Source organism: Neofelis nebulosa, chromosome 1, assembly GCF_028018385.1.
Source record: "Neofelis nebulosa isolate mNeoNeb1 chromosome 1, mNeoNeb1.pri, whole genome shotgun sequence".
NCBI classification, from domain to species: domain Eukaryota; kingdom Metazoa; phylum Chordata; class Mammalia; order Carnivora; family Felidae; genus Neofelis; species Neofelis nebulosa.
In genome coordinates, this window is record NC_080782.1 from 236,602,157 (window position 1) to 236,626,237 (window position 24,081).

The 24,081-nt window shown below is 48.4% G+C and overlaps 2 pseudogenes; one reads left to right on the plus strand and one right to left on the minus strand.

Annotated features, from left to right (window-relative positions):
* Positions 1 to 3,130: 3,130 nt before the first annotated feature.
* LOC131498311 (large ribosomal subunit protein eL32-like) lies at positions 3,131 to 3,650 on the minus strand (annotated as a pseudogene).
* A 19,037-nt stretch (positions 3,651 to 22,687) lies between these two features.
* Positions 22,688 to 22,805, plus strand: LOC131489297 (small nucleolar RNA U3; annotated as a pseudogene).
* The last annotated feature ends 1,276 nt before the right edge of the window (positions 22,806 to 24,081 follow it).

Genomic DNA, 24,081 nt, shown 5'->3' on the forward strand with positions numbered 1-24,081 from the left:
GAGAAAAGAGAAATCTTTGGGAGAATTTGAAGAGAATCTTTGGGAAAATTGGTGAGGCCAATTAGGTGTGTGTGTGTGTGTGTGTGTGTGTGTGTGTGTGTGCTGGAGGGGAAGGGCATGAAAGACAGAGGGCACCAAACACATGGATGAATGCTTGGGTTGCTTGTTTGAGGGAATACATGGTACAATACCAAATGCAGAGACAGGGACCTCAAGAGCAGGACCCACTTTTGCTTGGGGAGGTACAACATTACCTCCATGTTTGGGAAGTGTTGCATTTAATTTTGTTTTTCAAAGTAAACTCTGCCCTCAAGGTAGGGCTGGAACTTAGGACCCTGAGATCAAGAGTCCCACACTCTACCACCTGAACCAGCCAGGCAACCATGATGTGTTGCATTTTAATCCTTAGCCTCGGAGCATTCTGCTGATGTCCCAGGATGAAGATGTGGTTCTAAAGTTGAGTAGAGAGATGAGGGATGGAAAGAGAGATTTGGAACTTACGTCTGCAAACACAGTAGCTTTAGTCTTAGGATGGATGGATGAGCTTGGGGCTGGGGAGTGTAAAGAAAAACCGGGATTATAGATGTATCCCTGGAAACAAACATTTTTGAAGAGGTAAGTGGAGGGGGGTGGTCCTTGCAAGTCAGAGAGGCGTTTTCTGTATCTATCTTGGATCATTAAATGATCTTTAAGATAGAAACTTCATCCTGGGAATAGTAGAGCAGAAAGATGGGAGGAGCCTGGGTCCCTGAAGGTCAAGGAGCTGCCTATGTATTTTATGTGAGTGAAAGATAAATATTTATCATTTTTATTATTTGAATTTTCTATTACATGCAGCTGTATCTAATCATAACTAGTGTGGTCTCCAGCCCCTGATCCATCCAGATAATAAGAATCAAGTCAAATGAAGGAACCAATGGTAATCATGTCATAGCCTCTGGGACATTCTCCTGTTCTCTCCCATCTAGATTACAAACATTTAAGGGCAGGGATAAATACTTATTTATATTGGTGTCACCAAAATTTCTCATGGCTTTTGGCACATTGGACATTGTATATGTTTAATACATTAAAAAAATTTTTTAAACATTTATTTATTATTGAAAGACAGAGACAGAGCATGAGTGGGGGAGGGGGCAGAGAGAGAGGGAGACACAGAATCCGAAGCAGGCTCCAGGCTCTGAGCCATCAGCACAGAGCCCGACGCGGGGCTAGAACTCACAAACCATGAGATCATGACCTGAGCCGAAGTCGGACGCTCAACCGACTGAGTCACCTAGGCGCCCCCGTTTAATACATTTTTTAATGTTGGCACTCATGGCGATAAGAATGATTTGTCCTTGCTTTGTACCTATTCACCGCATCCTAGGTGCATCTTGGTGAGCATCACAAGATTTCATGAGTTCTCAGCACTTTAGCTTTCTACAGTAAAAGTGGAATGATCACCCCTCCCTTGAAAGGATTAAAAATGATGTACCTGTAACCCGAATATTATGGCTTTCTGGTCAGCGGGTGCAGGGGAAGGCAATGTCAATAACCTAGACTTCTGTTTGAATCTTGCAGGACCTCTGGCCTCACTTTTGAGATGCCTCCCTTTCTATCTCGTTTTCTGGAAGTCCTTCATGGGCTCACATGCTTACAAGTGCCCCCCCCCCAAGTGCCCACAGGCCAGTCTGTGAGCTGGCACCTACCTTGACACCCACCGTGTACTTGCCCTCCAGGGAGTTTTCTTCTCAGTCCATGTGCTCAGCCTGGGACAGATCTCTGCTCCTTCCACATCTTGTCCCGGGACCACTGTTCCTTCCTTAAGTATTGGTAAAGCACTTGGCACGCCGTCTGAGACAGAGCATGCCCTCAGTAAATGCGAGCTGTGTGTATTCTTTCCTGGGTGGCGGGATGCAGGAATGTGGGTGAGGCCTTCTTTTGGCATGGATTGTCCAGCCTAAGTCGTTCACCGCACACCTGTTCCTTTTGTCTTTGACCCTGACATCACTGGAAGCAGAGATGATTTCTGCAGGGATGAGGGCGTTCTCTCACTCAGGGACCATGAAGGTGAATGTGTGGAACATCTTGACTGAGGATGTCAGTAGGAAGTGTCAATAGATCTAAAGAACAAAACATGGTGGGTTTGAAACAGAACCAGTCTCCTCTGGAGAGTTTTCCAGCTGATGAGCGAACCCCTGACCTTTAAGCCCGGCCTTTAGAATTAGTACCTGTTTCCGCCTTATGGATGACAGTGCCTCTCATGAGGCTGGTCTGAGTTGTCGGGTGAGGAAACTTGTCAGGAAACTTGTTTTTGAGTCCTGCCAGTGTAAATGTTCTGTCTCGTCTTTCTTGCTCTGCGGTAGGAGCCTGCAGCTCAATGATCAGCCAGGTGGCAGCATAAAGCAATAAACCCGCGGACAGGGGAGACCTCGGTGGCTGCTCAGTCCTCTCAACACACGCTCCCCCTTCCCCATTGTTAGAGCAAACCTCGGACACATCCCAACTTCTCATTGGGCACATCTGCTCCCAACTTCTCGTTCTCTGAAAGCCTTGGGCTCAAAAACGTCCCCCAAAGCAAAAACAAGCCGCTGGAAGAGAGAGAGCAGAGAACTTGTCTAAGGCTGAAATTCTGTGGTATGCCATAGAGAGCGGAGCGGATTGGTTTTAAGAGTCCTGTGGAGTCCTGTGGTCATCACTCTCATTTCCATGTCCACTCACATAGCCCCAGTTTTGTTCAGCCAAGTATTTGGGTTAGCGGTTTCACAGAGCCACAATGAGCAGGTGATTGATGATGGCCGCGTCCTCATTACATTGTGGATGATAGGAAGGGGCAAGAGGAAGAGCGGGGTTCTCAGAGAAGGCAGCTGTCAAGACACCTCAATTCTTGTGGGAGCTGCTTTGGGATTTTCTTAGTGATGCCCTTAACCCTGGCAGGAGGTTGAGTATTTCTGCCCCTGGTACTGAGAAGAGTAGAGGCATAGAGAAGCCAATGGATCACCGTGTCTTGAGGTCACGTACGGTTCCAAAGATTATGTCCTCGCCATTTGGTTAGTTCTCCTCATCTTCGAAAGAACCCTGATTTTGTTTTTTTTTTTTTGTAGTTTTATGGTTTTATTAACACAAATACGACATGCACACAAGCTGTCTATTCACTTTCTTCGCTGCGCAGCTGGCATTGGGATTTGTGACGCTGATGGCCGGCTGGGCCGCTCTTTCCACACTGGCTTTGTGGTTCTTGTTGGAGACACCGTGAGACATCTCTGCACTGTAAGATCTGTTGGGCATGGGCAGCACTTCAAGCTCCTTGACGCTGTGGACTAGGAACTTCCGGAAGCCACTGGGCGACGTGTGCTTTGTTTTCTTGTTGTTCCCCTAACCAACCAAGCTGGGCATCAGGATCTGGCCCTCGAATCTTCTGCACACCCTATTGTCAGTATCTCTGGGCTTCTCCCAGTTGTGCTTTATTTTGACACATCGGTGGGAATGGTGCCGGATGACCTTCTTGGTCCTCTTTTTAACGACCTTGGGCTGCACCAGAGGTCTGAGGGCCACCATGATGCTGAGTCACAGATGGCCACCACCTCCGCAGGCAGCGCTGAAGAAGAGCAAGAACCCTGGTTCTCAATTCCCACAAAGAACATTGCATCTGTCACTAGTTGCTTGAGTAATTGTACTTGTAACTGTACAGATCTCTGTGTCATTTTGGGGCACCGGGTGAATGTCTCCGGTACAGCAGGTCACGCAAAAAGGGAAGCAAATTAAACAGAATCCACGGGGGATTGTTTATTAGCGGGTCTGCTCTGAGTAGACCCTGTGCCTCAGAGAGAAGTCCTATTTCCAGCTAACAATGTAGAATTAGTGAATAAACTGAATTCCTAAGAAAAGTCACTTTCTTTTACTTCTCCAGCTATGAAGTATAAGGCTAATCCCATGGAGCCGTTCATAACAAACCTTAGAGCGCCTCTTAGCTGGCTCTAGTCTAGGACGGCAGGAAGAGATCACTTCTGTCCTGTCTACTTTGTATCCTAGACGCAAACACGTCCCTAAGCTTTTGCTACATATTAAAGATCAAAGCATAAATTGGGAACAACCTAGGAGCCTCTCCAGCTTACTATCTTGTCTTAGGACCTCAACCTAAGACATCGTTAAAGGGTTGGGTTCCGAGATTATCCATCTCAACTTTCCAGTGTCTTTTTCTTTGTTTGGGTGGAGCTTTCTCTGGAGTTTCTTGATTCTTTGTTGAGCTAGACTTACAGAATGCTATTCGGTATAATCTAATCAATTGGCCGGAATTTAATGCTGTGTGCTGGGCACATGTCGTAACTTATTTAAGCCACACACACACACACACACACACACACACAGCCTCACAGTCATTAAAACCATACACACACAGCCTCCCAGTCATTAAAATGAATTATAAGTTAGGAATTTAAAATACGTATTTTACTGGTCAGATACCATAGTTGGTGACACTTTCTGGTTAGCGATCTACATGACTGGGAGTTCTTACACTTGAGGAACATGAGACAGGTAACATTATTCTTTCTTTCTTTTTTTTTTAATGTTTATTCATTTATTTTGAGAGAGAGAGCGAGCAGGGGAGGAGCAGAGAGAGAGAGGGAGAGAGAGAAGCCCAAGCAGGCTCTGAGCTGTCAGCGCAGGGCCTGAGGGAGGGCTCGATCCCACGAGTGAGATCACGACCTGAGCCAAAATCAAGAGTCAGACACCTCCCTGACTGAGCCGCCGAGGCATGCTGGTACTATTATTATTTCTAATTGACAGATGTGGAAACTGAGGCCTAAGGAAGTAGGCAGAGGCTCAGCCAAAATCTTGGATGGTAGTGGCGGTTATTTCTAAGATGAAGGGAAGAGTGGATAATAGGGGAAATCAGCAATTTCTGCCACACCTGTTCTAATCCACGGAACAAATATCCATTGAGTTCCTGCTCTGAGCAGGGTTACATAGTTGTTAGGAGCCTCTGAAGAGGCTTGATTCCCTGAGCCCCAGTTGCCACTTCTGTGAACTAGGAGGCATAAAAGTGCCTGCTTCATAGAACTGCCGGGCGGGGGGGGGGGGGGGACTGAAACGAACTAAAAGACCTCCAGATCGTGTGACACTGTGTCTGTCACATAGTAAGTACTCAATAAATATTAGCTACTATCATATGCACGTATCACATGGGCAATTTTATGGGCATCTCAGAACCCAGCCACCTGTATTGCGTAGGAAGGGTGAATGCCTATGCCAGACCCTGCATAGAACTCTGGGATGGCACAGGGCAGTCCAGAGGGGTAGACATGTCACAAGGTGGTTCTGAGAGATGGCCTTCCAGAAGTTACTTCACCGGACTTGGATGAGTATTCTGGGTCACCATTGGGAGGGTTAGCTTGTTGGGATTGAGCTCGTCAGCTAGAACTCCCACTCCAGGAAGAACCCCTAGACCATGACTTAGGCTAAAGATGTGGACTTTCCCTTCCCTTCCCTTCCCTTCCCTTCCCTTGCCTTCCCTTGCCTTCCCTTGCCTTCCCTTGCCTTCCCTTGCCTTCCCTTGCCTTCCCTTGCCTTCCCTTGCCTTCCCTTGCCTTCCCTTGCCTTCCCTTGCCTTGCCTTCCCTTCCCTTCCCTTCCCTTCCCTTCCCTTCCCTTCCTCCCTTCCCTTCTCTTCCCTCCTCTCCTCTCCCCTCCCCTTCCCCCTGTGAAGTGCTGAGACAGGTATGAAAGCAGCTTTGTGACTGGGGAACCTTCCACTGAGATCTGGCTTCTCCCTGATCCAGCCAAGGATGTGACCAGCCTGTGAGAGCATCTGAGAAACTCCTCTGTGTCACAGAAAAATTAGAAGAAGATGTAAATTAACAAAACAAAACAAGAGCTCTAACTGGTGACCTTGGGGTTCCAGTAATGAGTATGTAGAGGTTTTTGTTTTTGTTTTTTTTTTTTAGTATTTGTAATAGGTAGAGACTCAAAAAGCTTGCTTTCTCCTTTGATAACATGTGTATTTTGGGAGGGAAAGAAGGAGAAACATGATGAAGTTTTCCCCCCCTTCTTTCTTCTCTTTTTCCTGCTTTACTCCTACTTTCCTCAAACTCCTCCTTTTCCTTCCCCTAATTGTCATCACCACCGCCATCATCATAATCGTCACCATCGTCACCATTATCACAGGTTTAGTGGAAGGCACCAAAGCTTTGGAGAACATTGAGGTTTAGTCCAGACTCACATTAGCGCAGGAAGCAGAAACCACTCCAGCCGTGTGATGCCGTAAGGGCAGAATTTAACACAGGTTAGGAAGTGGACTCTTGGTTAGGCCTTCTGTGAGTTCAAAAATGCCTAACTAGCCTGCCACAATTAAGAAGACAGCCAGGATGCTGCCACAGGAACAGCTGAGCTCCAGTGTATGTCACAGTCATGGATGTGGTCTGGGGTTAGGGTCTTGTGGTTTCTATCATTTCTTTTAAAGCTGGTGACCCCTGGAAAGCGACCGTAGAACCCCCCCCCCCCAATTTTCCGCAACCTTCCTTGCTAGGAGCAGCAGCTGGCAGCAGGAAGATTGGCTCGTGGAGAGACAATTTTCCATGGGTCTCCTGCATCTTCACAGCTTGTAGATGTATTGCCTGCTTTGTTCTAGACTGTCTTTTCGAGGCTGCTCCCATAGAAAATAGCTTTGGAGATAGAACATCCCCCTCCAAAGCAATGGGCAGGCTCGCCTACTATCCACTGGAAAAGATTTGGGTTTGGGGCACCTGGGTGGCTCAGTCACTTAAGCATCTGACTCTTGGTTTCAGCTCAGGTCATCATCTCACAGTTCGTGGGTTCGAGCCCTGTATCGGGCTCTGCGCTGATAGCAGGGAGCCCGGTGGGATTCTCTGTCCCTCTCTCTCTGCCCCTCCCCAGTGCTCTTTCTCTCTCAAAATAATAAATAAACATCCAAACAAAAATTTCGAAGGGGCACATGGGTGGCTCAGTCGGTGGAGCGTCCAACTTCGGCTCAGGTCATGGCCTCACGTCTCATGAGTTCGAGCCCCCGTGTCGGGCTCTGTGCCGACAGCTTGGAGCCTGGAGCCTGCTTTGGATTCTCTCTCTCTCTCTCTCTCTCTCTGCCCCTCCCCCACTTGCACTCGTCTGCTCTCTCTCTCTCTCTCTCAACAATAAATAAGCATTAAAAAAATCTTGTAACTTACAAAAAGGTTTGGATTCTCCTGTGTATGCAGGGGTCACTTGGCCCTCTTCGTGTTGCCCTGGGGTAACTGAACTTTAAGGAACCGGCACAAGAAAAAGCTGACAGTCTGGCTGCTGCTCTGCTGTCAGTAATAAGTCCATTGTCTCCCACCCAAGAGTCTCCTGTCTTCTCCCAGCATCTATGACACTGGGGTAGACAAACTTGTTAGCTTGCGTGTAGAGCAAAACCTCGGCCCCTTCACAGTTCTTGACAAGTCTCCCCTTGCTTCTGTCTTCCAGACGGTGAAGAAGCACATTTAATTTCTGGAACCTTATAGGTAACCTAATCCTTGGCTGCAAGAGAGTCTGAATCACGGGGGTTTAACTTTCCTTCCTCTGTAGCGCAGAAATGCACGGTGTGGACCGCACTTCCCTCTGGGGGTCTGTCATCTAGTTGGGATTTATAACAATAGCCACCATTTCCTGGGCTTCCGCGTCACTGGGTACCGTGATGGGTGGGTTACACAAGTCATTGTGGATCCGCACAACTGTCCCACAAGACAGATAGTAGTTCACTCCTTTTCTTTTTGGAGAAATTCCACAGGGATTCAGAGACGTGCAGGGCCATCCAACTCAAAGTGGCTGAGTCAGAATCAGGCTTGGGCCTGCCTGACTCCACCTGCCTGGCTCCGTTCGCTCCTCAGTGGTGCTGTCACAGTGTAGCAGGAGGTGGTAAGTGCCAGGGCAGTCGTGGTGAAAGTTTGATTTCCGGAAGCATTCCGAGAAGAGCTGGCGTTAGCTATCCTGGGGCAGGGAGAGGGAGGGAAGGCTTGAGGCGGGTCTTTCGGAAGAGTAGGACTTAGACGAATGGGGTGCACAGGGGTGGGTGAGATGGGGAAGAGAGAGAAGCTGGGAAGGACAGCATGAGAAGCACAAAAGTGTGCGTTGGGGAGATGGTGAATCTCCTCGGGGTAGAGGAAGTGGAAAGGTCTCACGTAAAGGCTGGTGAGTTCCAGAATAAGACTTGATCTTACAGGTCATGGCAGGAATAGCAAATTGCCACCACATGTGATAGGGGAAAATCTGTTATAAGATGGCCGATGGGACTGATACGGAAATTCCGGTCCCCAACCGAAGACTCCCCTTCCGGGTTCTTCTTCCGACCCCGCTTGCCACGCGTGAGCACCAGATTACTACTAATGCGGAATGCAGAAGTCACAGACTATAAATCGTTCCCTCTGCTTACACTGGAGACCTCGGTGTAAGGCTCAACCTCTGGAGAGTTACCTCCTCTGAACCTGCTGGTGTGAAATAAACCTCCTGCCTCCCAAGATCTCCGAGGGCCGCTTGGTTCTTCCGCGGGGGGATCCAGACCAGGTTCCGTCACGCGTGGCTCCAATTGCCTTCTCTCTTCCACTGACTTCTCTTTCAACCCAGGTGATTCCTGGGAAAGAGAGCAGCTCCCCATTTCTCGCAACCACGCAGTTCTGGGAGGGGTAGATGGCTGCCGGTTCAGCCATCACTGCAGCCTGTCTCTGAAGGCCAGGGAGCCAGCCTCTTCCCCAAATTCTCCAGTGCAGGACCAGCAGAAGGAAAGCGTTAGCATAAAACGGAGAGGGAGCATGGAACGTAGCTCACATTAGCAGACAATATTGCTTTGATTGCAGACAACACGCATGAATTGAATTGATAAAGGAATCTTGCCATCAAAGCCAGAAATGAGTGGAAATTAACTTTAACAAAGTAAGCAACTGTGCTCAAGAGACCGAGAGAAGAAACCTGCCGCATACTTTGTCCATGTCAGAGACTTCGAGGAGCAAAGTGTTCAGGCCCATCAGCGAGCGCAAGAGTGATTAATAAACACTTAGGCGGACATTCATCTGACAGGCGACTGACAAAGCCCCACAATGATGGGGAGAAGGGGCATTTCTTCTTGATGGATGTATCTGAAATGCTCATTTACTCCTTTTTGATGGATTTAAATGTCCAGGTATTCTCTCTCCACAGAAATTGATTTCTGAAATGGTGCTGGGTTAAAAATAAGGGCTAGAAATTTAACTACATCGATGTGGCAGAAAATGTATTCGTCCCCGTCATCAATGCATAGATTGAAATGTGCGGTAGTTTAATGGGAGTTTGCAGGGGGCGGCGTGGGGGAGGGCTACTTATTCTTCTTTAAAGTATGAAGTGAGAGACGGCTACTGAATCACTTCGCCTGAGATTGCGTAAACAGCATTAGAGACTAAATGCTAGCCTTTTTCTCCCCAGTCCGAAACGGTTGAAAAATGATCTATTGGAAGCCAGTTCTCAGAGAATAGGCTTCCATTTGGACTTACTAAGATTTGCATCGGGTCTGAATTTTCCAACGGAGGAGGCGTGAATGTGGCCACAGAAGACCGATTAACGTGGTTTCCAGAAGGCAGAGAAGCTCCCGTATCCGGGCCCCCATCCACTCTCCTCTTCCCAGATGACAAGGCAGGGTTGGGTCTGCCGGATTGCATTACCCGCCATCGGCCCCATCATCCCTTTCTCCTGCCTGTGAAACTCTGCCCCACGCGGGCTCCTGGCATTCCCCTTGGAAGTGCCCTTTGTCTGCTCCAGGCAAGACCTTGCAGAAGCGTGTGTCTGAGACAGTGAGTCCTGTTGGTTTTGCAGTTGTGCAGTTTCGACCCACGCCAATGGTATGACGATGCGAAGGGTATTGTCAGGTACAAGTCTCCCTGGAAGAGAGCCTCCAGTAGTCTCCAGACTCTCTAAGACAAGGCTTTGGGGGCTCTGTATAGGGCAACTGTAGTTGATTTCATCATTACCATTCCCAAAGACTCAGATACCATACATGGTCTCATGAATCTTAAAGTAAAATAGAGGAGGCACTCTTAAAGGGCCTAAGACTCTATTTTCTGGAAGGTATACCTGGGCACCAAAGCACGATTCATGGTCCCTACCAGCCCCACTCTCTCCCTAGAGGGGCCGAACAGACTGTAGTGGCCAGACTGTCTTCAGGCTTTTGGCTTTCATTGCTGAAAGAATCAAAAGAATTTGATAAAGTAGAGAATGTTGTCCAGTGCTCTAGAGGGTGGCACGGTATCTGTTAGGAATTCTCCCAGCCGCAAATGACAGATAATTTGACGAACAGTTTTTTTCAACACACGGGACATATTTTTTCCTAAAAAGCAAGCAAACAAACAACAACAACAAAAGAAAAAACCTGGCTATGTAGCAACACTCTTAGGAGACCCAGGCTTTTCTTATCTTTCCTCTCTCCTCTTTCCTTGCCTCTTTCCTCTCTCTTTCCATCCCTAGTCTGTTGTCTTTTGTCTTTGTTTTGTCTTTTGTCATGTTGGCCCCTGCACGGTGGACAGAAGGCTGCTATGTTCCAAACCTCCCATGCTCCAGGCAGGGAATAGTAGAAGACAGATGGACAAAGGATGGACCACTGCCTTTTCATCAGGACCCAAAACTTCCTGGGAGCTCCTTTCTGCTACATGCCACCCTTCCTGGAAGAGAGTCTGGGGAAAAGGGAGGCGGGTGGGGATCAGGTCAGCCAAGTACCAACAGCAGGGACCGCACAACAGAGAATGAAGGGAGCACTTCTGAGATGGAAACCGTGATCAGGGACATGTCGATCAGCTTGGGCTGCTATAACAAACACCATAGACCGGGGGGTGCTGAAACAACACAAATTTATTTTCTCACAGTTCTGGAGGCTAGAAGTCCAAGATCAGAGTGTCAACATGGTTAGGTTCCTGGTGAGTGCTCCCTTTCTGGACATCTTCTCATGTCCTCACATGGTATGTCTCTCCCTTGAGCAGAGAGAGAGAGAAAAAAAGCAAGCTGTCTTCCTGTCTTATAAGGGCAATTAATCTGGACCAACAGGGGTCCAGTTAATTACCTCCCCAAGCCCCACTCCTATGACTATCATCTTAGAGGTTAGGATTCCAACATTTGGATTTGGGCGTAAGACACAAACATTTAGCCCAGAGAGGGATGATGAGGATTGTAAGGTAGGTTTTCAAAAATATTTTTAATGTTTTGTTTATTTTTGAGGGAGACAGAGACAAAGTGCCAGCGGGGAAGGGGCAGAGAGAGAGGGAGACACAGAATCCAAAGCAGGTTCCAGGCTCTGAGCTGTCAGCACAGAGCCCGACGCGGGGCTTGAGCTCATGAACTGTGAGATCATGACCTGAGCGCAAGTCGGATGCCGGACCAACTGAGCCACCCAAGTGCCCCAAGGATTGTAAGGTAGGTTTTTAAGTGAGGCTGACCCAAGATTTGCCACCGCTGGGTCCTGACACCCTGCAGCCTACCAGGCTCGCCTTTTCCTTTCATATTTGATTGTAATGGCTTGTCTCCCTGCCCCATCCCAGGAACCAGGGAGGTCCAGTGCCTCCCCAGCTTTCTGAGGATCCTTGCATCCTGCTTCCACAGAGGCCCTCCCCTCCTCTCTGCAGTATGGCCTCTCCTGCTCCACTGTGTCCTTCCTCCTTTATTCTAGAAGGCACCATCAACACAGGGCTCTCACATGCCCTGATGTTCTCCTTCCAACTCATCAAAACCCAGGAGTATGCGAATATCTTTCATTCATTTCAGTTGGCTGGTGTTTACTTTAATCGACCTCTTGGCTAAGGAATTAAACAGTATTTAGGACAAAATCTTTCTCAGAATGGTGAGTCTGCATTTTTAAAGAACGTGTTCTGAAGGATGATTTACTTTTTTTTTTCTTCATTTTTAATCTAATTCTCAAGGGCTTTTCCGAACAGAGTCTTTCACCTTGAGAAACATTTTTTTTTTTTTCATTGAGTGTTTTGGGCTGTTGTTTTTTATTGTGAACTAAACAGTCTCTATTAACTGAGCACTCGCTAATCTCACCTATTTTAATGGACTTTAAGGTCATTCATTTCCTAAGACCCAACAGCCATAGTTCTTTAAAAGAGAGTGGAAAAGGCTGAAGTTGTTTTTGTTTCGTTTCGTTTTGTTTTGCCACCCATTGCAAATACGAAAACGAAACTTTTCTATTTTCTTTAGTAATAGCTAAGGGCAGAGACCACCCATTAACCTCCCTCCAGTAGGCACAATCAATGGAGATTTAGAGGTTTTTTCCCCCTTAGTCTAGACTCCTGTTTGGGGATGAATGTTAGATGTGAGAATGAGGCACATTTCCTGCAAAGGCCTGAGGACAAAGGGACCTGCTGATCGCCATGCATGTGACTCCGAGAAATGCCAGAGAGCTCAGGTTTGGGGCTCTGTCATGGCAGGAGGCAGTGATGGATGGGGTTCCAGTGCGAGGGTCTGAGCTGCCATGAATGAGACACTCCCGCTGTGCCTGCTGGGGGCCGAGTTTTCTCCACAGTCACAGTTGGCTGTCGAATCCCGTGCTGTTTCTATGACAGGCAGAACCGGGAGCTACTATTGACAGCATGTTGGGCCAGCGCAGGCCTGCGTGCCTGAGCACCCTGAATTGGTTGGGGGGGGGCGGGCGGAGAGTCAGAGGACGTTCAGAATCAGGCCATCAGGGATTTGGTAGAGCTCTGGAATGAAGACGGGACACAAAGCTGCTTCCCTTTGATGGGGGGGGGGGTACCCCCAAGGCAGCTGGGAGCTCATCTTGGGCATGTAGAAGTACAACCCTGAATGCTGTCACCTCCACGTCCTGTAGTACAGCCCTGGCTTCAGCTGAGCCCCTCCAAAGAGGGAACTTGATGTTGAAAGCATGACGCTTCCCTTGGGGGGAGGGGGCGCCTCACCGCTAGACTAAAATCGTGTATGTCTAGATCATCCGAGACTGTAGTGACTCGGAGAGGGGGTAACGGGGGAGATGCCCTTCAGCCCCAGGGGCCATAAAGATGCAGGTGTGCTTGGGACTCATTGGAAAAAGAGGGAACTGGGCAGATGAGGGAACCAAGATGGCAGCCGGGGCTGGAGACTGAGAGCCACACGCCTTTGTGTTGGTCATTCATTCGCCCATTGAACAGTCAGTTCAACACCCAGTAACTGGCACCGTCCTCGAAGCTGAGGTCACGTAGACATGTCCAAGACACCATCCGCGCCGTCATGGAGACTTGCATATGTATAAGAAAGAAAGGGGGGCATGGGGAGCTCGTCAGGGTGGGTGCTTCTTGAGCTGAGGTTTGGGCAATGAGAACATTTCATAGTAGCCATATTTAAGAAGTCAGGCAAAAACAAGTGAAGTTCATTTTGATAATTTACATCTTAAAATCCAAAGTATTATCATTTCAACATGTAACCAGTATAACATTATTAATGAGACATATGATATTATTTTTCCAAGTCACAAACATCTGGTGGGTAGTTTGCACTCACCTGCACTGGAAGCGTTTCATAGCCACGCGTGGCTAACGGTTCCTGTACTGGACAGCACGTGTCTATCCGAAGGGCCTGTTGGGCAGGCTGGGGCGTGGATGTTGTCCCGAGAGCAAAGTGAGTGTCGTCGAAGGATATCCAAAAGGGAATGGCATGGTCAGTTTTGTGTTCTAGAAAGATATCTGGCTAGAGTGGGAAGAAAAACCAACTGGGGCAGAGTTGCCATAGACCAGGCAAAAGGAAATGCCCCCCAAGAGAATGCTGTGCAAGTGTGTGTGCATGTGAGCGTGTGAGAAAGAGAGGAAGGGGTGTATGTGCGTCTTTCTTGGGAAATGCAGTTCATAGCATCATTAGAAAGCAAGATACCTGGGACGCCTGGGTGGTTCAGTCGGTTAAGCATCCAACTCTTGATTTCAGCTCAGATCATGAGCTCGCAGTCGTGGGATCGAGCCCTGCATCGGGCTCTGTGCGCCTAAGATTCTTTCTCTCCCTCTGCCCTTCTGTTGCTCTCTCCCTCTCTCTCTCTCTCTAGAAAGAAAGCAAGCAGAATTTCTCATAATAAATGTGGCTAATTTAACCATGTTGTGTGTTTCTTGGTTTTCCATGCAGGCAACCTTCCAGTGCTAAGGTAGCAGACCTCCCCCTCCCCCTAGTCCAGTCAGAGGCTCTCTGGGCTCGAGCCCCTGGAGCTGCTGGTGGGAGCCAGCACAGGCAGCCAGGAGGTTGGCAGTGCACTCTTGCCTCTCCCTAGAACACGGGGAAGATCCCTGGATCTCAGGACAGGTGGAACTGTGTTTTCCCAGCCACTGAGGCTTGGCTTTGAGCACCTTCTCTGAGCCTTGGCTTCCTTATCTCCAAGATGGACATCATAGCTCACCGGACAGGGCTGTTTGGAGAAGCACATGGGGTAATATAGGAAAATGGCCTGGGACAGAGCCCCATTGATGGCTACCACCCAGTGAACACTTGGGGCTGTCTGGGTCTCTTTCTGTCACAGGCTCCCTTGCTGTGTCCAGCAACCTTGCTCCCCTTTCTCCTTTTAAAAGTTAGTGAATGGTGGCTGAGAAGTTTTATTTTTATTTTTTATTTTTATTTTTTTTTTAACATTTTTTATTTATTTTTGGGACAGAGAGAGACAGAGCATGAACGGGGGAGGGGCAGAGAGAGAGGGAGACGCAGAATCGGAAACAGGCTCCAGGCTCCGAGCCATCGGCCTAGAGCCTGACGCGGGGCTCGAACTCACGGACCGCGAGATCGTGACCTGGCTGAAGTCGGACACTTAACCGACTGCGCCACCCAGGCGCCCCGGCTGAGAAGTTTTAAAGGGACCGGTGTGCAGCCATTATGTGCTTGTTTGCAGGGACACCGTAAGTGGGAGTGCTCTGCCCTTCCCTTCCCTTCCCTTCCCTCCCCTCCCCTCCCCTCCCCTCCCGTCTCCTCTCTTCTCCTCTCCTCTCATCTCCTTTCCTTTCCTTTCCCAAAAGTCTGACTCTCTGCCCTTTCTGCTTATTTCCAGAATCCAGACTTCTGTCCCCTGCTTCTCAGCATATGCCAGCCTCAGTCTTCTCTGCAGGTGAGCATAACTGTAGCCGCCTCCTCTAGGCTATGATGACGCTCACAAAGTCAGGCCTGTGAAAGCTCTTTGTTGATTGCATATCACCAGAGAAAATTGCTCAGGGCCTGTCCTGTCCTGCAAGGACATCCAGGGTATGGTGTCTTGTCTTGGCAGGGCTGGGGGTGGTACAGGGTGGGGGAGATTTAGAAGAAGTTGGAGAGGCTGCAGGTCTCAGGGAGAGAGCGAGGGGTTGGAATGGTAAATGCGCTCGCATATTTGTGGGTATGGCTGTGTTCTGAATGATTAGAGAGCTGCTTTGGTGTGTGCGTGGCCATCTTCCTTTGTTCTCCCCTTGGGTTGGGTGGAATCAGTGATCATTACCACGCTTGTTGGAAGCATTGTTCTAACCGGGTCTTGGTGCCACACGGGTGCCCCAGACACTCAAGGTAAATGAGAGACCAAGGAAGCCCTTTTTGAATACAAAATTCGGTCCAGAGAAGTCTTGGAGATGGTCTGTTTACACAAGTGCCCATGAATGTAGGCAAGAAGCAAATTGCAAATCTCCTGCATCACCTGGGGCTACCACATGGAGCCCTTTGCGGAACTGGGTCTTTCTTGCGTCTTCAAGAGGGCACACGCATCTCTAGTCTGTTCTGAGAGGTGGCCATGCCATCAAGGCTGACCTACTGATACTTGGACACACTTCTAAGAGCCCATCTGGCTTAGCAGCAGTTCTGTGTGTGAAGAAGCTTGGGACATGCAGTCCTTTGGGTCTGGGTCAGGTGCAGGTTGCAGCGTTATGAACAGTGTGACCTTGGGCAAGTCATTTACCTTCCCTAAGCCCAAGTGTTCTCAACTGCAAAGCAAAGCTAAAAATACTTGCTTTCCCGCATGAAAGGCGTGCACAACACAAATGAAAGGATGTGGAAGATGCTCAGCAAACAGAATCTCTGGGCCAATGTATGGTACTATTATAATCTGTTCCATAAGGGACTGTTCCAAATGCACTGCAGGACCCCTGAGGAAGAAGCCTGAGATGATTGTGAGGGCTGGGCCCTGCTAGGGACTCCCCACGAGTGCACCAGTGCCCAGAGCACTGCATCCGGGTTGTGCTGACAAAGTTGGCCCTGGTTGATGGCCCATGCATCACGCTCAAGCCTCTTGAGACCCCAGGCAAATCCAAGTCCCTATGGCCAAGGAATCTGGAGAACTTGGACTTCATCCAATTGCCAGTGGTTTCCAAAGGGCTCCAGGCTGGTGAGCGCAAGCGGTACAAGGTCAAGATGGGAAAGCAGACCAAGTCCCACAAGGTGATTGTCACCCAGGGCAAGCCTACTAATGACCTTGCAGGACTTATTTTCCTTCAGAGTTAATGACACTTGGGAGTTCTGATCCATGTTCCCAAAGCTCCCAGCAGGCTAATGCAAGAGGGTAGAATACTCACATACTGGTTTACGGTGAAAACATAGCGGTCCAGCTGACCAGATCAACACAGAGTTTCATAGTAGATGAGCTATGCAAAAAGCAGAATTGTCAGAATTATCGGTATTGATATCTGAAGGTTATTTAGTGAACTTGAAATTGGAACAAAGGGAATTGCTTAGCTGAATTGAATAATAGTATTAAGACAGATACACTCTTTTCCCTGGAAAATAATCCAGCCAGAGAATGAGACAGAGTCAAGTTCTTGGTCAAACTGCCCTATTTCCAAAAACTGGATGGGTACTCCCACCATTGGTCTAGGGACTTTTCTTTTTCTGACCTTCCGTGATCAACCCATCTGTCTTTTCATTGGCATTTTCTTTTTTTAGCTAAGGTTCCCATCCAATCAGCTTAGAATGGGATCCTGTGGGTCTGGGATCCACGGAGTTTCCAGGTCTCTGCCTCCACTTTGTGTTGATTGCACAGTTTACTTCTACAGAGCAGTCTTATTCCAGATTTCCAAGTGCTTTGGAAAGAGAGGCAGGTGGAGTCTAGGCTGGGGGTGGGGGTGGAGTGCAATGATTCCAGGAGGTCCATCAGACTTGGAGTCAGATGCCTACCAGCCGCTGGGGACCCTGGACTCAGGCCTTAGCTCCCGACGAGAGTAACTGATTGTGGGGATGGTGGTCAGGTAAACAGATGGGTCAGGTCTCCAGTACAGCAGAGGCACATGGCTCAGTCAGGAAAGCAAGGCAGGGACGCAGTCCTGAAGCCTGAACAGGCTGGAGAAGGCAGACAACAGCGTCTTGGCTTTTCTGTCTGCCCCCAGGGCTCACCAGTTACAGAGAGAGCCACAAAGCCAATGCCAGATGCCCCGTGCTCCTGGGCACCGGGTTGGGTTGGTTCAGGGGCTGGGAGAGGTGGACCCTGCCTGTAGGTGGGCCTGTGGCCTGCAAGGGTCTGATACCCTCCGAAGCATGGCACCAAGGCTGGTAGGAAAGGTTTGGAGAGAGGGTGATGGTGGCAAATGTAGGGAGAACCAATGTTAATCTCATGGTCCCAGTGTATGTTCTCTGATTCGTTTTGGAAGACTGCCCCGTGAAAGTGAGATCAGTATCTCCCGGTGATTTCTCCTCCGTGCCCTAGGCTCACCCCTAGCAGCTGGCTTTTGGGACATGCCTATGGAACCTTTCCCAGACCATGGACAGCCGCTTGTCACTTTTATCCACACTGGGTCAAAGACCCTGTGCGAGGGTAAGTGGTTCCAAGCGCTAGCTGTAGACAGAGAAGTTGTTTGAACCCCAGCTCTGCGACCTGCTGGCTGTGGGACATTGTGCAAATTAGTTAACGTCTACACCTCCTTGGTTCCATCAAGGGTAAACTGGGAGTGTTCAATTTTCACCTCACCTGTTCATCGTGAGGGTTGAGTGCCGGTTCCTGGCGTGAGCAGACTCTCAAGCAGTCTTCGTTGACTGACAAAATGAGGCGCTCCTTGTAAAGTTCTTAGGCAGTGAGTGACATGGAGCAAATGTTCAACAATCGTAAGTGTCCTGTGTAGGACCGCAGAGCTCAGGGCCCAGCCACGTGGGCCACCTGAGCCCACACGCGCAGCCACCGAGAGGAGAGTGCCTATCTCCTGGTCCCTGGCCACATGCCCACATGCCCACAGCGTAAAGCTTCACGCTACACAACCAGAAGGCAAATTAAAATCGTGATGGCAGGGGCGCCTGGGTGACTCAGCCGGTTAAGCATCTGACTTAGCCTCAGGTCATGATCTCATGGTTCGTGCATTCAAGCCCCACATCGGGCCCTGTGCTGATAGCTCGGAGCCAGGAGCCTGCTTTGGATTCTGTGTCTCCCTCTCTCTCTGCTCCTTTCCCACTCATGGTCTGTCTTCCACTCTCTCAAAAATAAACAGACATTAAAAAAAATAGAATTATGATGGCATTTTTTTAAGTTCATTTATTTATTTTGAGAGAGAGAGAGAGAAGGAAGGCACGAGTGACCATGGGGGAGGGGCAGAGAGAGGGAGAGAGAGAGAATCCCACGCAGGCTCCATGCTGTCAGCACAGAGCCCAATGCGCGGTTCCATCTCAAGAACCCGGAGATCATGACCTGAGCCAAAGCAAGGAGTCCGATGCTTAACCAACTGAGCCACCCAGGCGCCCCCATGATGGCTTGTTTAAAGTGCTTCTGGTCAGAGGCGCCTGGGTGGCTCAGTCGGTTAAGCGGCCGACTTCGGCTCGGGTCATGATCTCGCGGTCGGTGAGTTCGAGCCCCGCGTCGGGCTCTGTGCTGACAGCCCAGAGCCTGGAGCCTGTTTCGGATTCTGTGTCTCCCTCTCTCTGACCCTCCCCCATTCATGCTCTGTCTCTCTCTGTCTCAAAAATAAAATAAATGTTAAAAATTAAAAAAATAAAATAAAGTGCTTCTGGTCAGGAACCCACACCCATCCAGGGACAGTCCTCTCTTTTGCACCACCCCCCGCTTCGGATGGGTAGGAGTGTCCATAGAGGGCATGTGCCTTAACTCACTTTTCTGATGCAACATCTGAATTGGTACCCTCACAGAGAAGGCAACAAAGGTAGCCCACGCTATTTTCTTTTCTTGTGGCTGAAAGGATAGCGGCATATGTTCTCTTAGTGTTGTACAGACAGGCTTCGGAGCGTCTGTGAAACAGCCATTTCATGTCTTGATGAGGCTTTATCTCCTCTGACGTGCATGGAATCTGCACAGAATGCCCAAGATGAAATAAATGGCTGCTGCTTTCCTTGGGGTTCGCTCTACCCAGTGCCGTACCCTCACCTCCAGCCTGGGGGTCCGTCTTGCTTCCACATGACCCAAGTCCCCACCACATCTTCAAATGGCCTTCAGCCCGAGAACCGGCGAGGCCAGAGACAGGTGCAACTTTGGGATTTGCAGGGCCTGCGAGATGAAGGAAAAGACCCTCTGGGCCATCCTAGCCCTCTGTCCGGCCAGCCTCCTCTGCCTGGTTAGACTTCCTCTGTGGGGAGCCACAAAGTCAGAGAAATGGCTGTGATCTAGAGAGCTTGGTACCCAAGGGCTGCTTCGTCTGTCCATGTCATGGTGTAGGTCCGTCTGTGACTTCAGAGCTCGTTGGCATCGCCCCCTCTGTGTTGCACAGTGAGCAGAATTTGGGAGATGGCTCCTGGTAGGAAAGCAGCCTGCCTCAACTGTTTCGGGCCGTGAATTTCAGAGAACCTGGGTTTGACATCAGTTGTCCAGAAGGTGGCAGGTGCCATTGAGGGAGGGCTCAGGCAGGGTTTTATCTGTCCCACCCTGACTCCCGTCTCTGGCCCAGCAGAGTCAAGTGTGTGACTGAAAATAGTTTTGAAAAAATCACTAAGCGCCAACTCGCCATCAAGCCAGGATCCTGGCTCCTCTGAAATGTCCAGCAAACAGAGATGGCTTCAGCTTCCAGTTACTTCTGGGGCAAGACCCCTAAAACGGTCCAGTCCTAAGTATTTTTTCAATGGCTTTGTCAATAGAGTCATTCGTTGTTGCTCAAGAAACCACATTTCCCACACCTGGCCTTGCAGAAGAGGCTGGAAGGAGCCATCACTCTCTCCCTGACCTCACTGCCAGACCAAGATCCAACTCCATTCAAGACCTATGTCATCACCATTTACAGCGACAGCAACCGTGGAGCCCCCTGAGTGTCCGCCGTGTGTGGGGCTCCTGCAGTCCTCACAACAACCCTGTGGTCAACATCGTTCTTCCCATTTCACAGATGAGGAAATTGAGATCTGGAGACTTTTCATCACTGAACTAAGGCCTCCTGGCTGTCTCCTCTGCCCCCCGGTTCCCTTTCAAGGAAGTGTTGCCTGAAGGATAGGACGTGGACTCCTTCCCTCTCTACCCTATTTCCCCTCTTCTTGCTCTTTTCCTTCAAAAATAGGCATTGTGTGACACCTACGGGGTGTCACATACGGTCCCAAGCCCTGGGTATCCAAAGATGAGTAAGAAAGACTGCTTCTGGCCTTAAGGAGCCTATTTAAGATGCTATTCCAATAGACAGTGATACATGCTGGGGCACCTGGGTGGCTCAGTTGGTTAAGCATCTGACTCTTGATCTCAGCTCAGGTCTTGATCTGAGGGTCATGAGTTCAAGCCCCACCTCGGGCTCTGTGCTGAGTGCGAAGTCAACTTAAAAAAAAAAAAGTGGGGGGCGCCTGGGTGGCTCAGTCGGTTGAGCGTCCGACTTCGGCTCGGGTCACGATCTCGCGGTTTGTGAGTTCGAGCCCCGCGTCAGGCTCTGGGCTGATGGCTCGGAGCCTGGAGCCTGCTTCGGATTCCGTGTCTCCCTCTCTCTCTGCCCCTCCCCCGTTCATGCTCTGTCTCTCTCTGTCTCAAAAATAAATAAGCATTTAAAAAAATTAAAAAAAAAAGTGGTACATGCTAGAATACATATATACTTGGTACTTCACACGGGAGATGACTTCAAAAATCTGTGTAAATTGCTGGAAGTAATAAACGGAATAGAAAATATTATTCTGTGGCTAAGAGATTAGAATATATGAGTTTTTTAAAAGACACGCATTGTTCATGCATTTTTTTTCTTCAAAATATTTTCTTTTTTTTTATTTAAAAATTTTGTTTAACGTTGATTTATTTTTGAGAGAGACAGAGACAGAATGAGAGTGGGTTGGGGCAGAGAGAGAGGGAGGCATAGAATCTGAAGCAGGCTCCAGGCTCTGAGCTGTTCATCAGCACAGAACCCGACGCGGGGCTCGAAGTCATGAGCTGTGAGATCATGACCTGAGCTGAAGTCGGACGTTCAACCGACTGAGCCACCCAGGCGCCCCCTCTTCAGAATATTGTCAAACAGAAATAGGACCATGCTGTATTGATGTTTTGATTTTCTTTAATTGACTTAATGGGTTTTTAAACAATTTTTTAAAGTTTAGTTTTGAAAGAGAGAGAGAGAGAGAGACCGTGAGCAGGAGAGGGGCAGAAAGAGGGAGACAGAGGATTCGAAGCAGGCTCTGTGCTGTCAGCACAGAGCCCGATGCGGCCTCGAACTCGTGAACCATGAGATCATGACCTGAGCCCAAATCAAGAGTTGGCTGCTTAACCCACTGAGCCACCCAGGTGCTCCTTCATAGTTTTAATAATAGATTCATAAATGCATATTAATAAGGAAGTTTAGATAATACAGAGAAAGTTACAGTTAACTTTGACTGCCACCCCCATTCCCTGATTTTAGTCTCAGAGGAAACCATGTTAAAAATGTTATTTGTATTCTTCCAGGCCTTTCTGCATTCACCTGTGGCAACATACCTTCCCCCCGGCTTTGTACGTGTGGCTACTTAACTCTCTCCCTCCATCTATACTGATATTTATATAGATTTTGGATTTCTTTGATTACTGGAGTGATTGAATATTTTTGCGTGTTCACTGAGAATTATTTTTTTCCTTTACTTATTATAGATATGAATCCTGTAGGTGTTGAAAACTTTAACCATTTGTTGCAGGTAATCTTTACTTTGATTCGCACTGAGATATTTTATAAAATAAAAAAAAATAATTATTAAAAAAAGACAGAAATGGGGGCGCCTGGGTGGCTAAGTCAGTTAAACGTCTGACTTCGGTTCAGGTCATGATCTCACGGCTCGTGAGTTCAAGCCCTGTGTCAGGATTTGTGCTGACAGCTCAGAGCCTGGGGCCTGCTTCTGATTCTGTCTCCCTCTCTCTCTGCCCCTCCCCTCCTCACACTCTGTCTGTCTCTCTCAAGAATAAATAAACATTAAAATATTTAAAAAAAGAAGACAGAAATGTAGAGTGTAGGCAGTACAAATCCCCTCTGTTGGAAAGATGGAGTTGTAGCGTTCTTTTCACCTCCTTTCCCCCTTTCTGTCCTTACTGTTAAGGTCATAGTCATTTTAGTGTACCGTATCAAAGTTTTGTTTTGAGAAGTGGTCAATTTTAGCAGATCTAGAATGGAGACAAGACCAATTTTGAGTTGCCAGCATTGGGATGGGTAGAGAAGTGGAAAAAGGATCCAGGGGAGGTTGTGCGAAGGAGATCAGAGATTGAGGGTCCAAAGGAAGGAGGGACTGCCAAACGTCCAGCTGAGAGAAATTCTATATGGACTGAAGGAAAAACACAAAGAAGTGTTTCTCTCATCTTCTGGATGCCATGTCTGCCTTGACTGGTTGAAAAGGTTGAAAACTGGTTGAAAACCTCGTTTTCCTTCGTATGGTCCTTGACCTGATGCCCTTCCAAATGGGCAGGTTCTGTCCTGAGCGTGAAGCTGCCTCTAGGTGTTGTTTCTGCAGTTACCTTGTGCCGTTGATGATTCTTCTTCTCCTTTTGTGGGGGATTCAGAGGGAGAGGACACAGCCTGAGCGGTTTCTGTTTTATTAAAAAAATATATTCCCTGACTTGACACACTGAGGTTATAGAACATGAACCCAAGAACTCTCTCACAGCCCATTTTTGCTCTCTGAGGAAGCACCATGAGGCATCCTCCCCTGCAAATGCTATGATGTTCCTCATATCTCAACACCATCTCCCCAGCCCCCTGGCCCTGTGTTCAACTAAACTGATCTGCTTGTGGTCTCCAGGACACCTATGTATTCTTTCTTGTCACCTGATTTTCATACATTTCCCTGACTCTGGCTTGGGCGTCATCATTCTCATGATCATAAACTATTAGTTCTGGCCTCTCAGTTCAGTTATCCCTTGTTCCAAGTAGCCTTTAGGACCAGTTCCTTTCTTTCCGTGCCCAACATGCACACACACACACACACACACACACACACACCCAGTCTGGGTTATGTACTCCTTTCTATGCACTTCGAAAACACTCTTGACCTACCCACCACAGCACCAATCTCACTGTATTATATTTCTCCATCAGAGCTGTCTCCCTGAATAGCAGTGACTTCCCTGAGCATGGCTATTTTATCTCCTTATCTCCTTTGACGTACACAGCACCTGGCACACAATAGTTACCCAATAAATGTTTAAAGATTTGTTAAACAAATGGACGAAAAACGTAAATGAACCAACACTGATATTTATAAATTCTTGTGTGAATTACCGTATTCTAGTTAATCCTTTTTCAATAGATAGCACACAAATAAACTCAAGTTTTGACTTTATCCAAAGTTGAAAATCTGATTAGACTTGTAATTGGTAAAAGACTGCTACAATGGCTGTCAAAAAAAACCAAACAAACAAAAAACCCTTGCATTGTTGTGCATCTCTTACTTGTTGGGATTCTTTTTAGCATAAATATAGACTTGGGGACTTCCGCTTCCAGCCAAGAGGTAGGAATAGAACCAGATCTGCCCTCTCGCCTGAAACAACTCTCCTGCCCCAACTGACCCAAGTTAAAAGATAAAATGTTTGAAGCAGTGATTTTCAAGATACTGGACATTGGACAATAAAGAACAGTGATTCTCAAGAGACAGAAAAAAATATATAAAACAATGAGGTGAGCCTATGACTGCCCCAGATTACTACCCTGAGAGGGTATTGAGGTCACAGCCCAGGGAAAGGGAACCCAGGCAGAACCCTAGGGACTTCTGAGTTGAGCAGACAGAGTGGAAAGTCTGGGGAAATGAAAGTTGCAGTTCACAGAGAAGGCAGTTGCACAGAGAAAAGATCCAAAATTCT